This window comes from Triturus cristatus, chromosome 4_2, assembly GCF_964204655.1.
Source record: "Triturus cristatus chromosome 4_2, aTriCri1.1, whole genome shotgun sequence".
NCBI lineage: Eukaryota > Metazoa > Chordata > Amphibia > Caudata > Salamandridae > Triturus > Triturus cristatus.
Window position 1 is genome coordinate 92,353,021 of NC_140586.1, and position 13,333 is coordinate 92,366,353.

Consider the following 13,333-nt stretch of genomic DNA (forward strand, 5'->3'; position numbering starts at 1 on the left):
CCCGCCTTCACTTTAGGTTTAAATCTTTTATTAAAAGTTTTCAACAAAGAACCAATAGCGACAAGCCAAAACACTTTCCGGGCCCATGCAAGAGCAGCCGCAGCTGAGGTCTCCCCCCACCACAGGTGGATGCGAAACCGAAGAAGCACTTTCAGGCCCTTACAATCGCTATCCGTTACGCCCCCCCCCCCGGGACCCCCCCCACGGCACCCCCAGTCCCCCCCAAACCCACCATCAAGAAAGACAAAGAAAGAAAAGAAAGAGGAAAAAATGAAAGAGTAGAGACCCTGCCCCGGCCGCCTTCACTTTAAAAGGGGTTTAGAGATCCCCTTGCAGGCGGGTGCAGTCAGTGAGTGCACCTGCCTGCAAGGAGATGTCTGGGGGGTCCAGAGAACCCCCTTTCCCCCCTCCAGGGGGCTGCTCTCAGGGGGCGCACTGATGGCACGCCACCTTTTAGTTGGTGCACTGTCAGTGCGCTTCCTGAGAGCTTCTATGCCTCTGCGCCAGCGCCTGTAAAAAGGTGCAGGGGCAAAAGGATTCCCTCATTTGCATGGGTCACGCCCCCATGCAAATGGGGGAACACTCCCTGAAGATAGCTCTGGCGCTTAATGTGCGCCAGCGCTATCGGTATTACAGAAGGGGCCGCACAAGCGTCTACAGCCCCTTCTGTAATACCAAAGTGCCCCGGGGGCGTCGAAGTGGGTGTAAACGCCAGTTGTGCCCTCGGGGCACTTTGTGTGATATGGCCCCTGGAGAGCTGATCTGTTGTTGTTGGTGTGAAACCCTCAGTGTTCCAGCTATTTGCAGTGGCACTTGGCGAGTAAGAGGTTTTCAGTGTACTAGCTTGCGTGTGTCTTGAATCAAGTGCGGAAGGTAGTTTTTAGCAGAGCCAGTCTGTGCAAGAGGTGATCCATGAGATTTTGAGGCTGGCATTGTTACTGAAGCAAGGAGGTCCATGTTTCTTACCAAATTTTGTTCCAGTTGCACCAGAAAGTCTTGCTGTTTTGGTTCTGTGCTGGTTGAAAAGGTTCAGGCTGAAGCAAATGAGGGAGTGTTTAGTTCAGGAAATCTAGGTGTGTTTGCCCACTGTGATGTTGGAGAAGTTGGTCAATACAGGGTCGAGGAGGTGTCCAGCCACAGGTGTGGGGTCGTTCACACATTGGGTGAGTCCTAGTGTGCTCAGGTCTTTCAGGACGGTAGTGGTGGGGGAGTTAATGTGTTCTTCAAGATAAGGCTGAGTTCTCAAAGTAGGATGAAAGAGTTGTATGCGAGCAACATCGGATGGTGCTTAAGTTAGATCTTGGTCTGTGGGGGCTGTATAGTGGGGCTTCTCCCACTGTGGTGGTGGTCAAGGTGCTGAATTTGAAAACTATGTATTTTAGGCAGTCACTGGTGTTTGCTGAGTTAATCGAGCAGTTGATATTATTTTTGTAGATGGTGGTGAGTCCTTCTCCGGGTTTTTCTGTTCTGTCCCGCTTTGTCATCTTGCAGCTGGGAGGGATGGCCACTGTGTTATCAGGAGCGGATGCTGGGTTGATCCAGGATTCAGTAAACAAGAGGAGGCCACAGGAGAGGTCGTGCAGGAGGTCCCAAATCACTATGTCAGTTTGGCAAGTGAGCTGGCGTTAAGGTGAAGGCGGTGAGGTTGTGGTGAATGTTGTGCGTGGTGTTGTCTTGTGGGCTACAGATTTTTGTGTGGAGGGGTGGGGGCCAGAGAGTACTTGAGGGGTAATGCATTGGGGAGGTCAGAAGGTACGGTGTAGGTTGCAGTGGTTGTGTGTATGGTGCGCAGTGGGGGTGCAATTGTTCATTGTGCAGTAGTGGTGGGGTACGAGGGGTGCAGGTTGGATGGTATGCAGGAGAAGGGAAGAGAGAAGATGCAGGTGAAGCGGTAAGAGATGCGAGAGACATCAACTTCGATATAAGTGGGGGAGGCCCAAGTGCACTGCATGGAAGGGGTGCCCGTGGCTCCAGCCACACCAGGCTGCGGTGGGTAGACAATGCGAAGTGGGTCGCACACCGCTCGTCATACTAGCAAATAGCCCCATAGGATTCTGGAGAATGTAGTGACAGCGGCGGGTACACCTATGCCACGAGTGTAAAGTTTAAAATGCCATCCCTGGACACGTGCCCCGAGGTAATTGCCTCTCGTCAGCAGGGAGCAGGACCGTATGCGGGGTGCCAAGTAGACTGCCAAAAAATAAAATCAGGTATAGTACCTCTCAAGGCGCGCGGGTGCGGGATCCGGGCTCGTCAACCCAATAGCTCAGGGAGCTTTAAATACAAAATGCGAAGTGGGTCGCACACCGCTCGTCATACTAGCAAATAGCCCCATAGGATTCTGGAGAATGTAGTGACAGCGGCGGGTACACCTATGCCACGAGTGTAAAGTTTAAAATGCCATCCCTGGACACGTGCCCCGAGGTAATTGCCTCTCGTCAGCAGGGAGCAGGACCGTATGCGGGGTGCCAAGTAGACTGCCAAAAAATAAAATCAGGTATAGTACCTCTCAAGGCGCGCGGGTGCGGGATCCGGGCTCGTCAACCCAATAGCTCAGGGAGCTTTAAATACAAAATGCGAAGTGGGTCGCACACCGCTCGTCATACTAGCAAATAGCCCCATAGGATTCTGGAGAATGTAGTGACAGCGGCGGGTGTTGTCTTGTGGGCTACAGATTTTTGTGTGGAGGGGTGGGGGCCAGAGAGTACTTGAGGGGTAATGCATTGGGGAGGTCAGAAGGTACGGTGTAGGTTGCAGTGGTTGTGTGTATGGTGCGCAGTGGGGGTGCAATTGTTCATTGTGCAGTAGTGGTGGGGTACGAGGGGTGCAGGTTGGATGGTATGCAGGAGAAGGGAAGAGAGAAGATGCAGGTGAAGCAGTAAGAGATGCGAGAGACATCAACTTCGATATAAGTGGGGGAGGCCCAAGTGCACTGCATGGAAGGGGTGCCCGTGGCTCCAGCCACACCAGGCTGCGGTGGGTAGACATCAGACCAGGGTTGTGGCACTGACTATGGTCAGAGCGCGAGGGGCACAGATGTTTTGGCTGTTGTGGCGCCATTAAGGAGGTCTGGGGAAGGATATCTGGCGAGCAGGCCTAAGTGGGCATGACTTGCTGGTTGGGAGATGCTGATAGGAGCAAATTGTGGGAAACAGGACGGAGGAGCACAGGTAGGACAAAAAGGTCAAAAAAAAGTGAAAGAGTGCTAATAGCGGCAAAGCAAACATGATGGAAAGAGGCACAATTGAAAAGACTAAAGAGTGGAATAAAAATTTAAAAGCGAAAAGGTTTGACACAGAAAGAAGGACAAAACATGGCAAAGACGGCCAGATCAAAATGGGCAAAGGTGAGAAAGAGTGTCAAAGAGTGTCAAAGAGTGAGTCAGAGTGGAAAGTAGACAAAAGGGGCATAAGTAGAAAGGGTGAAGGGGGAAACAGTGACAAAGAGTGAATAAAGGCGACAGTGAAAAAGAAGAAGCGAAAAGAGAGAGAGTAAGGTATCAAAACCAGAGGCCGCAAAGCAGCAGAAGAGAGCAGGAGAGAGGAGAGGTCACAAATCAGATGGAGGCTGTGGGTCCTCAGACTGCAGCGAAGTGGGGTCCGAAGGGGCTGGGCCTGGTCAGAGGATACGGGCACTCCACCAATTAGCTAAGGCAGCAGGTAAGGTGAGCAGGCAGTGACAGGCAGAGCCTCCTAAAAACAATATTCAGAAAGGACGTTGCGGGGGAGCAGCGCTGTCACCTCCGATATGGAGGAGGAACGTCGCCGCCACTGACAGCAGCCGCATAGCTAAAAAAATGAAACGATATTAACAGAGGTTTATTATTGTTTTATTTTTCGCCCGAATGAGTCTTGAGGCAGGGCAGACATTGACAGGCTGGAGGGGTAGTGGTGGCCAGCACTGCTGTCAGTGCACATCTTAAGACGGCCAAATCGACATGCGCACTGAAGCTTTCTTCAACCCAGCTCGGTTACCGGGTTGGAGATAGCCAAACACAGACTTCCAATCTCTCTGGGAGTGCAAGTTCAGGCCTCTCCTGACGCTGCTTTCAAACATGAGAGCAGTGTCAGGATTGGCCACAGGGGAGCCTGTGCAGTGCAGAAGAGCACTGAGTCAGCGATGCGGCGAGAGGCAGGTAAGTGGTTTTATTTTTTATTCCCCCCCACCACGCCACTCTGCCCTGATACCAGACGTAACTGCAGGGGAGGTAAAAAGGGTGCTTAGATGTAACAGGAATGGTTTTGGGACGGCGAGACAACTCATCTGAAAGGAGGTAGAAATGTTCTAGGGGGCTGGAGGAGGAGTGCTCTGGCAGAGGAAGGAATGCTGGCGGATGTGAAGGAAGTCTAGGTTGTGGCACAGCAATGCCCTTGGGTTGTGCTTGTGGTGTTTACGTTTTATTTGAACACTGAAATGTTGAGCGCTCCAATAGACTCGCTCTGGGCTTATATTGGCTGGTATAAGCCTTCTGCTCCAACATGCCAATGTCCGTCTTTATGTTTCTCCTTTTTCAATTTAGACCATTTTAACCTAGGCAGGTGGAATGTTCTATTAGCCTTAAAGCCCTTCGGCCTCAGGCCATACCAGTTGTTAAAAGCGCTCTCCCTTGTTATAGTCCCTTTCAGACTTGCATTCAGGGTCTATAACAACTGCAATAGCCTTCGATCAATGGGCTATAAGCAGGGCCACTGGAATGATGCGTTTATGTGGCCAAAGTGATTTTGGTATAATTATAGATTTGCCGCATTTGCCACATAATCCATCATCTGCTGCATAATCTGATGATTTTAACAACAAAAAATGTGTTTCTAGCACAAACAGTTCAAAAGTTACTAAAAATGCAGGGACATGTGTTGCCGCACAGCAGAAGGCCATTTGCAAAGGGTGACCGGTCACCTTTCTGTTGCTTATTACTATATTTTGGTGTTAATCTAGTACTAAGGAGGTACAGCCAATGCCCAGACAGTGTTAACAAGTGTAAAAAGTACTAAATAATGAAACAATACTATGAAAAAATGGGACGCATTACGCTGCATAATTTGCCTTTTCTTGCTGCATAATTTACTCAACCCTGCCGCATAATTTGTCCCACCCCTGCCGCATAATTCCAATGGCCCTGGCTATAAGGTTATATTGGTGGAAAGGATCAGCTGAAGACAGTTAATGGGCGTTCTTGTATAGCAGGAATGTTCTGGAGGTAGTGTGGGGGACTTGGTAGAGGTGGTATTTTTTTTTAGGAGTGGTGGTAGTTTGGTGGGCTCGGGTTCTTTTTGAGCTGTTTGGGTGGTGATCTGTTTGTTGGAGGTATAGAATGTGCTGGTGGAGCAAGGATTCTATGGCAGGACCGGAGGCTTCTGATTATGCTTTCTCTATTTCTTTACTGAACTCAGCAGCCAATGAGAAATAAACTACAATGAGTAAAAAACATCACAACCCATGAGGCTTTGAACCACGCCTCCTCGTAACCACCAATGGCAATCAGGCAAAGTATACAAAACAGAGAGACACTTCCTTGTCTTCCTCTTTCTTTGCAAAAACAGTCTATAAGTCCGAACGAAAAAACAGCACAGGAACTCCAGCTCTCAACGGAGAGAAAAAAACAGAGTCTTTAGGATTCTCAACAGAGAATTGAGGGCCATATGTATCAAAGGGTTTTACCCATTCTGTGTCTATGGGAAAAAGTGTTCATACATATGGCCCATAGTCACCCAGTCCATAGAACACCATCTTCTCAAAGGGGAATCCACCTCCCATCGGAGCAAAGATGCAGGTCTTGACAAAGCCCTTCCGCAGATCTGAGAGCCACTCCTCGCCCCCGGGGAAAAAACATCTCCAGTCGGAGCACCCCTTCAATTCTTGTTAGAATCATTTCCTGGAAAAAGAAATAAGATTGAAAAAGGGGGAAATCCACAATCTAGTTCTTTAAGGGTGGGCAATAATCTGTTATGCATATAATAGCCATACAACTAAACATTAGTTACTACAGTCCCAACGGGTGGGATAATCCTCGCCTCCGTGTCCTTAATAGAATCTAAAATTCTTGTCGCGATAGCTAGAAAATGTTATATTGTTCTTAAGGGTGGAGGGGTGGGTTCTTGAAAAGATGTTGTCAAAGAGCTGTTTTTAGTCTTTGCTTATCCTCTTGACCCTGTAACAAACTAAGGCGGCATATTAACAAACCAGGCGATAACATTATCGCCGCTTTAGCGGCAGAAAACTGCCGCTTAAACGGCGATAATGGGCTTGATAATATGCTCTATGGAATTCCAATTGAAGCTCAGGTTAGACGTCCTTCACATTTAACATGGGCTTCAATTGGAATTCCATAGAGCATATTATCAAGCCCATTATCGCCGTTTTAGCGGCTGTTTCCTGCCGCTAAAGCGGCGATAATTTTATCGCCTGGCTTGATAATATGCCCCTATTATGTTGGTGTTGGGGTATTTTGTACATGGATCTAATGCCCCTGCCCTACGTTCGCGCTAGTTAAACACTGCTTAAATAAAGTTCCGGTCCCTGTGTGGGATCTAGTAGAAGGTAGGAATGTTGGGGGCCTTGGGCTAAAGTCTGCTGGAGCGAGGAATGTTCTTGAGGTTTGGGGGGGGTGTCCGGTTGTGGCGGTGATTTCCTGGAGGCGGAATGGGACAGGAATTTTCTGGCGGCTGCGGGAGGGATGCTCTGGTCGAGGAACAAATGCACTGGAGGCTGGGGGAGGGTAGGAATGCACCGGCCTCCGACACTCAAATAACATGTCTGGACATGCCTCCCCCTCTCGAGAGGGCTCCTCGTGCATCTCCGGCCCCCGCCCCGCCTAACGTCCTCCCGCATCTGTGTGAATGTGGCGCGGAGGCGGAAGTGAAGAAAGAATGTCCGGGGTTAGAGTATATTTAGAAAAGGGGAACTGGTACAGCTGCCTTGGTGGGGTAGAGGGATGAGTTAGCCCTGAGATAAGCTCCCGCCGGGGGGATGGGACAGAAAAGAGGACACTGGCGGCACAGAGGGAAACCAGGATAGTGACACGAGGGGGAGGGGGTTTGTAGGTGACTGACTGAGGGGGAATGGAGGGGGGGCAGTGCCGGCTTTGGCGCTGGTGGCCTGCGGCGCAACAATGTTTGTTGACACCTCCCAAAGACCACCTCTGCCACAGATTCCCTTGCTACCACCCTTTAATTAACTAGTTTCTAGCGCCTCTCATACAAGTGTAGGGTGTCAGAGCACTTTACATCACTCACACTACACCGAGACAATACACAAGTGTCTATATCAGTGTATAGGAAATGTTACATAAGACAGGACTTCGACTACAAGGTGTAGGAGTCACATGCCGTCCACACTGGTAAACAGTAGGGTTTAAAATGCTAGGTCTGAAGAAACACAAACTCAGAATTTAAAACGTTACACCATTTTTGGAGGTTCTCTTTAATAATAAGCATTGATGTCTACCCAAACGAACCCCTTTTTGCAAAATTATGATAATGAAAAACCGAGGAAAAAAATCATAACGCTCTAATCTATACCTTGCAATTTGCATGCCTCTCTTTGGTGACAGTTAATAGCTCACTGTTCTATATTCGTATTTTAACTTTATATTCGGATTTTAACTTTTCAACTGCAATTAACAAAAGGATCGCTTAGACAAAAGCAGTAACCCTCTGACCTATTTATATTATATGCTCTTTCTGATCTGCACGTTCTTAGCAGCAGGCATATTAACCCTCTGCGCTGCCTAATGATGAGTCAAAACTTCCACTAGACTAAGCTCCGATCTCTCTCCAGGAAGAACATCAATCACCGGAGTTATCTTGACATTTTTATTGTTGCCTGAAAATTGCTGACAAGGCCGTGAAGGCGGCAGCAGGTACGTTTAACACAGTAATATACTTACAAAGACGGTGCCCCTACCCGAAGTCAGCCGCCGGTGCAGTGGCACCGGTCGCAGCACCACCCTCTAGTCTAGCCGGACCCGAGTTTGGCCCGGGCTGCATGGGGAGGGACATTGCCGGCGCAGGAGTAAACAACATGAGGTGGGATTGGATGTCGGTTGTAAACAGTTGCCTGTTAAGAACACAGGAAAAACGTGGGGGTGCGTGTCCTTGGGGTGTTCTATGCTTGAGGGAGTCGTGCTTTCATGGGGGCACGGAGTTGAACGAAATGGCAACTCGGAGAGCTTGGCGAGCTCGGGGGCGGCAGGGATCTGCCCCTGTCGGTGTTTGTAGGGGGAGTAACACGACGGGAGGGAGAAAGGCTGCAAAAGGTGTTGTCCCGAGGATACAAGGTAATAGAGAGGACGAGGTGGTTTACTTCGAAAATGTCACAAGGGGGTCCAGGAAGGGTCGCAGGAGGTACGTCTTTAAACCAGGGACGAACAACACTGAGGAAGCTGCCTGTGGCGGTGTGGGGGCAACATGATACACCGCCCCACTCCGAAGTCGCAGGCCTAAGCGAGGGAGGGGCGGATGCTGACACCACTGTTTGTAACCTGCCACCTTCGTAAACGGGTTAAACAGAGGTTAACAATCAACTAACTGGCTTCAGTGGAAGGCAGGTAGAGCTCGTTAATGGCAACGGGCAGCCACGCGATGCCATGTGGGAGGGGCGACACCGGCAACAAAATGTTGGTACTGGCTTGCCAAACACAACACTACTACTACTACTCTGGTGTAGGAAGTCACGCCGAAAAAGAAACCGCTCAGTAACTCGGGGCCACCAGGCAGCTGCCTGATAGGCCGGTCACAGACAACGTCATCTTTCTCGCTTAGCAGTGAGATAAGGGTACACCATGAGCCAAAGTCACCAAGGACATCCCATGCCAGTTGGTTCGTTTGAAACAAGTCAAATCTTTAACGTCAGGGATGCATCAGTTGTTAAAGGAGAACTGAGGACTGGATAAGTGTGTCCATGGTGGCGTGAGTCACCTGGTAACCTTACGTAGCCACACGCTGTTAACAGTACGCTCCTGGCCTTTGCACAGGGCGGCCCCATGCACCGACACGCCTGGCATACCGGCCTGACCGGTCAGACGGGTTTGTCTGCCAAAGTAAACACACGGGCGGCGAGGACGGTGGCCTTTGGACTCGGTACTTTTCCATCCAGGCCACGTGGTGCGGCAGGGTTCTCACTCCACGTCAGCGGAAGCGAGGGCAGGTTTCTTTCTGGAAGTTCCCAGGCGGGCAGTGGGCGCAGATTTGTGTCAGGGTTTAAGTGCTTTTTGACGACGTTGTTAGAATTTTTGATGAAAGTTCAAGGGTCCATTCCGCGAAGAAGTGGGTGTAGCGTGGGCGAACAGGGTACATTCATAAGTGGGAGAAGTGGGTATTGGTCCCCATCGAAGGCTGGGTGTGCACTGTAGAGTACCAATATTCCGTAAAAGTTGGCATTTGAGCGAACTTTGGCCTGCCAGAGATAGAGCGTCATCTAAGGATGTCAGCGTGGGGCACCCTTCAGCAGACCGGATAGTGTCTCTTCCACAGAGTTGCCAGCGAGGAATCATTTGCCAAGCAGGGGCAGTCCATCCTCTGGGGAGGCAGAGTTGGCAGCTACTGGCAGACTGGCTTGTGACCATCTTCTGGGTAGGTTGTCATTGACCCATTGTTGGTCTTCAGAGGTGGACCATCCTCTGGAGCTGTCATCATTGGTCACCCATTGGCTGAGCGATTAGTGTCTATCTCTGAAAGAAGTTGGCATTGAGTGATTACTGGGCTGCCAAGTGTGGGGTAACTTCTGGAGAGGCCCGGCTTAATACCTATTGGGAGACTGGCTTAGTGTTCATATCTAGGAAAAGGTCGCTTGCAACATCCATTAGGGCCAGAATTTACTCGACGAAATCCCATCTTCAAGGAGAGTAAATCTGGGTGCCCCATAGTAAGCAGAAGCCAGTGTTGGTGGTCCAGTTTTTGGGAGATCAATATTGTTTGTGCCTAACAAAAATGAATGTGTCCTCATGTAATGCAACTGGTGCTATGTAAGGCGCTGTGATACCCGATTCGGGTCAAGTTCGCGCTATATAAAACTCAGTAAAATAAAAAATTGTCAGACCAGTCTTCGTAGTAGATGGTGTTGCGTGACAAAAGTCAGGCACAACGTAATAGTCAAAAGTCCATTTCTTGGATCACTCTTCGCTAGGTGGTGGCTCAAAGATGGAAAGTCCTGTTACAATTGTGATCTGCTCCGAGCAATTTAGTAACCGCATTTATTGAAAGCGAACAACTTAGGGCAACTTTTGAGTGACCCAGTCGAGAATGTTTGACCATACATCCAATAAAAGTTCTGAAACTCCTTTTCTGGAAAAGGTTGTTACTGAGAAACCTTTTTTATCAGTAAGAGACACTCTGTGAGAGACCTAACGAGGACAATTGATTTGTGGTAGATGCTGGGTGACCAATAAATGTCCATTTATTGCAGTATTTGCCATTGAATGACAGTAGGGCCTAAACACGACTGCTCTTGCGTCATTTTTAAGCATTGTTTCGTGACAAGCAGTATTTCATTCCACAGAAAGATCTGCTGTGGTCAGCACCTGAGCAAGCAGGAGTCCTTGTTGATCGACCAGTCGAAGTCCTGCTTCTCTATAGGTCGTATTTGGCCACCATTGCGGAATCTCCTTTTCTGGAGGAAGTTGCCAACTTCTCATAGAGACCACATCTTGGGTCGATTGTAGTCAAATGACCCTTGAACATGGTAAACAAGCCTGATTCCTAAAAGACGTGGTGTTTGGTCGATTATTGGTTGCCCAGGACGTTTCTCAGGTGGTCAGTCTTGGGCAAATGGATTAGTTGGGAATGACAGTAGTGCGGGTCGGAATGGGTGTCCTGGTGACTGAAGCCATATTGGCATATTGGGTCAAGGAGACTAGTGCTATTTCACTCAGAGGGAGGGTGTAGTGCCTTAGTACCTGGCACCTGAGACCGTGGATTATGCCATTGGCCTACAATATGATCCACACGTTTATATCAAATGACCTTTTCAGAACATGCACCTTTAAAACCCCCCAAAAAATGCTTTTAGAAGGATGTAACTCACTGAATGTACCTATTGATTTATGTTATTCTTGATCAAATGTTTCTAAAGTTTATGATGTAAAAGTGCAGGTTGACAGTATCTCACACATTATTTCTTTAGCAATGTGTTATACTGTTTTTCATACGGATCATTCGCATATACTATATTTTAAACTATACATAAGGTGCTCTGACACCCACTGGGGCCTTGTTCTTGCTTATATACATTTTCTAAAAATAAAATAAATCTGTATTTTCAAGGTATTAACAATGAGTTGAGTCTTAGCACACACAGATGTTAACAGGGACTTTGATACCTGTGTGTAGGTTAATCAAAGTGTGTTGCTCAGAAAAACATGGCTGTCACTTACACGCGACAGATCTCTGAACCGAGTGAACTTACGCCTGACCCTAGACACATATATGGACTGGGCGAGCTACTCCAGTTTGCCTGAAATCTCTGGACTGAGTAGATAACTGACAACTGATACGAAGGAGCTTGACATTTCTCAGTTGGGTGAGCTACTCACACCTGCCATCGGACACTTTAGAATCTCAACACGGTGCCCCCATTTCCTGTTGCCCGGAATAATCCTGTTGTTTCCGAGTCTTCGTCATATCTGTTACTAGGCCCATCTAAATTAACGTGCCTGAGTTTGCTACTCTAAAGCATTCAAATGAGATAATTAGGTATGCGGCCTAGGAGAGCTACTCACAACTCAGATGGGTCAACATGAGACCACTGGACTGGGTGACCCGCTCGCACGAGAGACTCCATTTTGAAATCTGTGCACTGAGAAAGATGCAGCTGGCCTCGTCGCCTACAGGGGGACAGCATCCTGGCCTTGCTCCCTTGCTAGATAGGATTGCCGTTTTGTTAGTAAAGGGCCACCGTGGTTGGTGGGCGGGCTCACGCTCCCCTCAGTTAATTCCATCAGGGTGTCAGGTTCTTATTAAGGGTCAGCATAGGGGGCGGCGGCGGGCCTTTTCGTGGCTCGGCAGTCGGCGCACTCCTGGCACGGGACTGTGAGCTTCCTGAATGGGTGAAATACTGCAGGCATGGCTCATGTTGAGATCTCGTGACTGGGGGCGCTACTCACACCGAAGGCGGGACGCTCTAGGATCGCCAGAGATACTCACAACTCACAAGGGACAGTCTGTATTTCAATTCTTATTGCATTTTTAACAATTGTAAGCAAACAATGATCGATAATCAATTATCTGCACAAAACTATAAAATGCCAAGGATACAATATGAAATGTAAGCAGGAATAACACAAAAAAAGATAACAACATAAGGAAAAACAATACAAGTACCGCAGAAACCTACAAAGGTGATAAGTTTTGATAGATCAACATTTGGACAACCTGGTTCTTCTGCCAATTTGAATAATGCGTCCCCCCCCCCCTTCTCACTAGGAAGGAATAACCCGCTCTACATGAGAAAGGTCAGCGAACGGCCTAACTCTGGACAAACCAGTCTAGTGTGAGAGAGGAAGAGGGTGATGACGCGCGCAGATAACCAGAAACTGGAGTGGGCGGGAGGAAGGGTGAGAGTGACGAGAAAAACTGAGAACACAAGGCAGAGAGATGGAAACGAAACGATCAGAAAGTAAAGGAGGAAGGAATGAAAGGGTTTGCACGCCAATGAAGTAGCTGGGGACTCGGGGGATTGTAAAAGGGAAGAGAAAAATAACGGAGGGAGTAGATATTAAAGATAAACACGGAGAGGGGATATTAAGAACAGGGCATATTATCAAGACAGGCGATAAAATTATCGCAGCTTTAGCGGCAGAAAACCGCCGCTAAAACGGCGATAATGGGCTTGATAATATGCTCTATGGAATTCCAATTGAAGCTCAGGTTAAATGTCCTTCACATCTAACATATTTTATCGCCTGTCTTTATAATATGCCCCAGAGGTCGGTAAAAGGTGGCTGGTGAAGGAGAGTGGCCAAGAAAGGCTGGAGGGGGAACCCAAGCGTGAAGGAGTGAGAGGGAAAATGAAACTGAGTGGAAAAGAGGACTGTAAGGAGGGGTTATGGATTACAGGTATGTAGAAGTGAGGCTGAAGATAACCACATAAAATTAGGGAACGTGACGTCATGTGTGTGTGGGGGGATTAAGGGTGGGCGGGGTCAGTTTCATAACATGTATTAGTAGGACAGAGTTATCATTGTAATGGTTCAGGACGACTAACTTACTACTTACTTGTCCCAATAAAGCGTCACTCACCAGTGGCATTTATTATGCAGAAAGGGACAATGGGGAGAGGGCAGGGAGGGAGTTCATGGATGGAAGGGAGAGAGCAGGGAGGGAGTGCAAGAATGGAAGGG

At 48.6% G+C, this 13,333-nt stretch overlaps 1 long non-coding RNA gene across 1 annotated transcript; it reads right to left on the minus strand.

The window, feature by feature from the left end:
- Positions 1-5,358: 5,358 nt before the first annotated feature.
- LOC146833077 (uncharacterized) lies at positions 5,359-11,847 on the minus strand. Its single transcript, XR_014960195.1, has 2 exons — positions 11,714-11,847; positions 5,359-5,872 (listed from the first exon to the last, which is right to left on the minus strand). It is a non-coding gene; the product is annotated as an uncharacterized LOC146833077 (long non-coding RNA).
- Between the last annotated feature and the right edge of the window lie 1,486 nt (positions 11,848-13,333).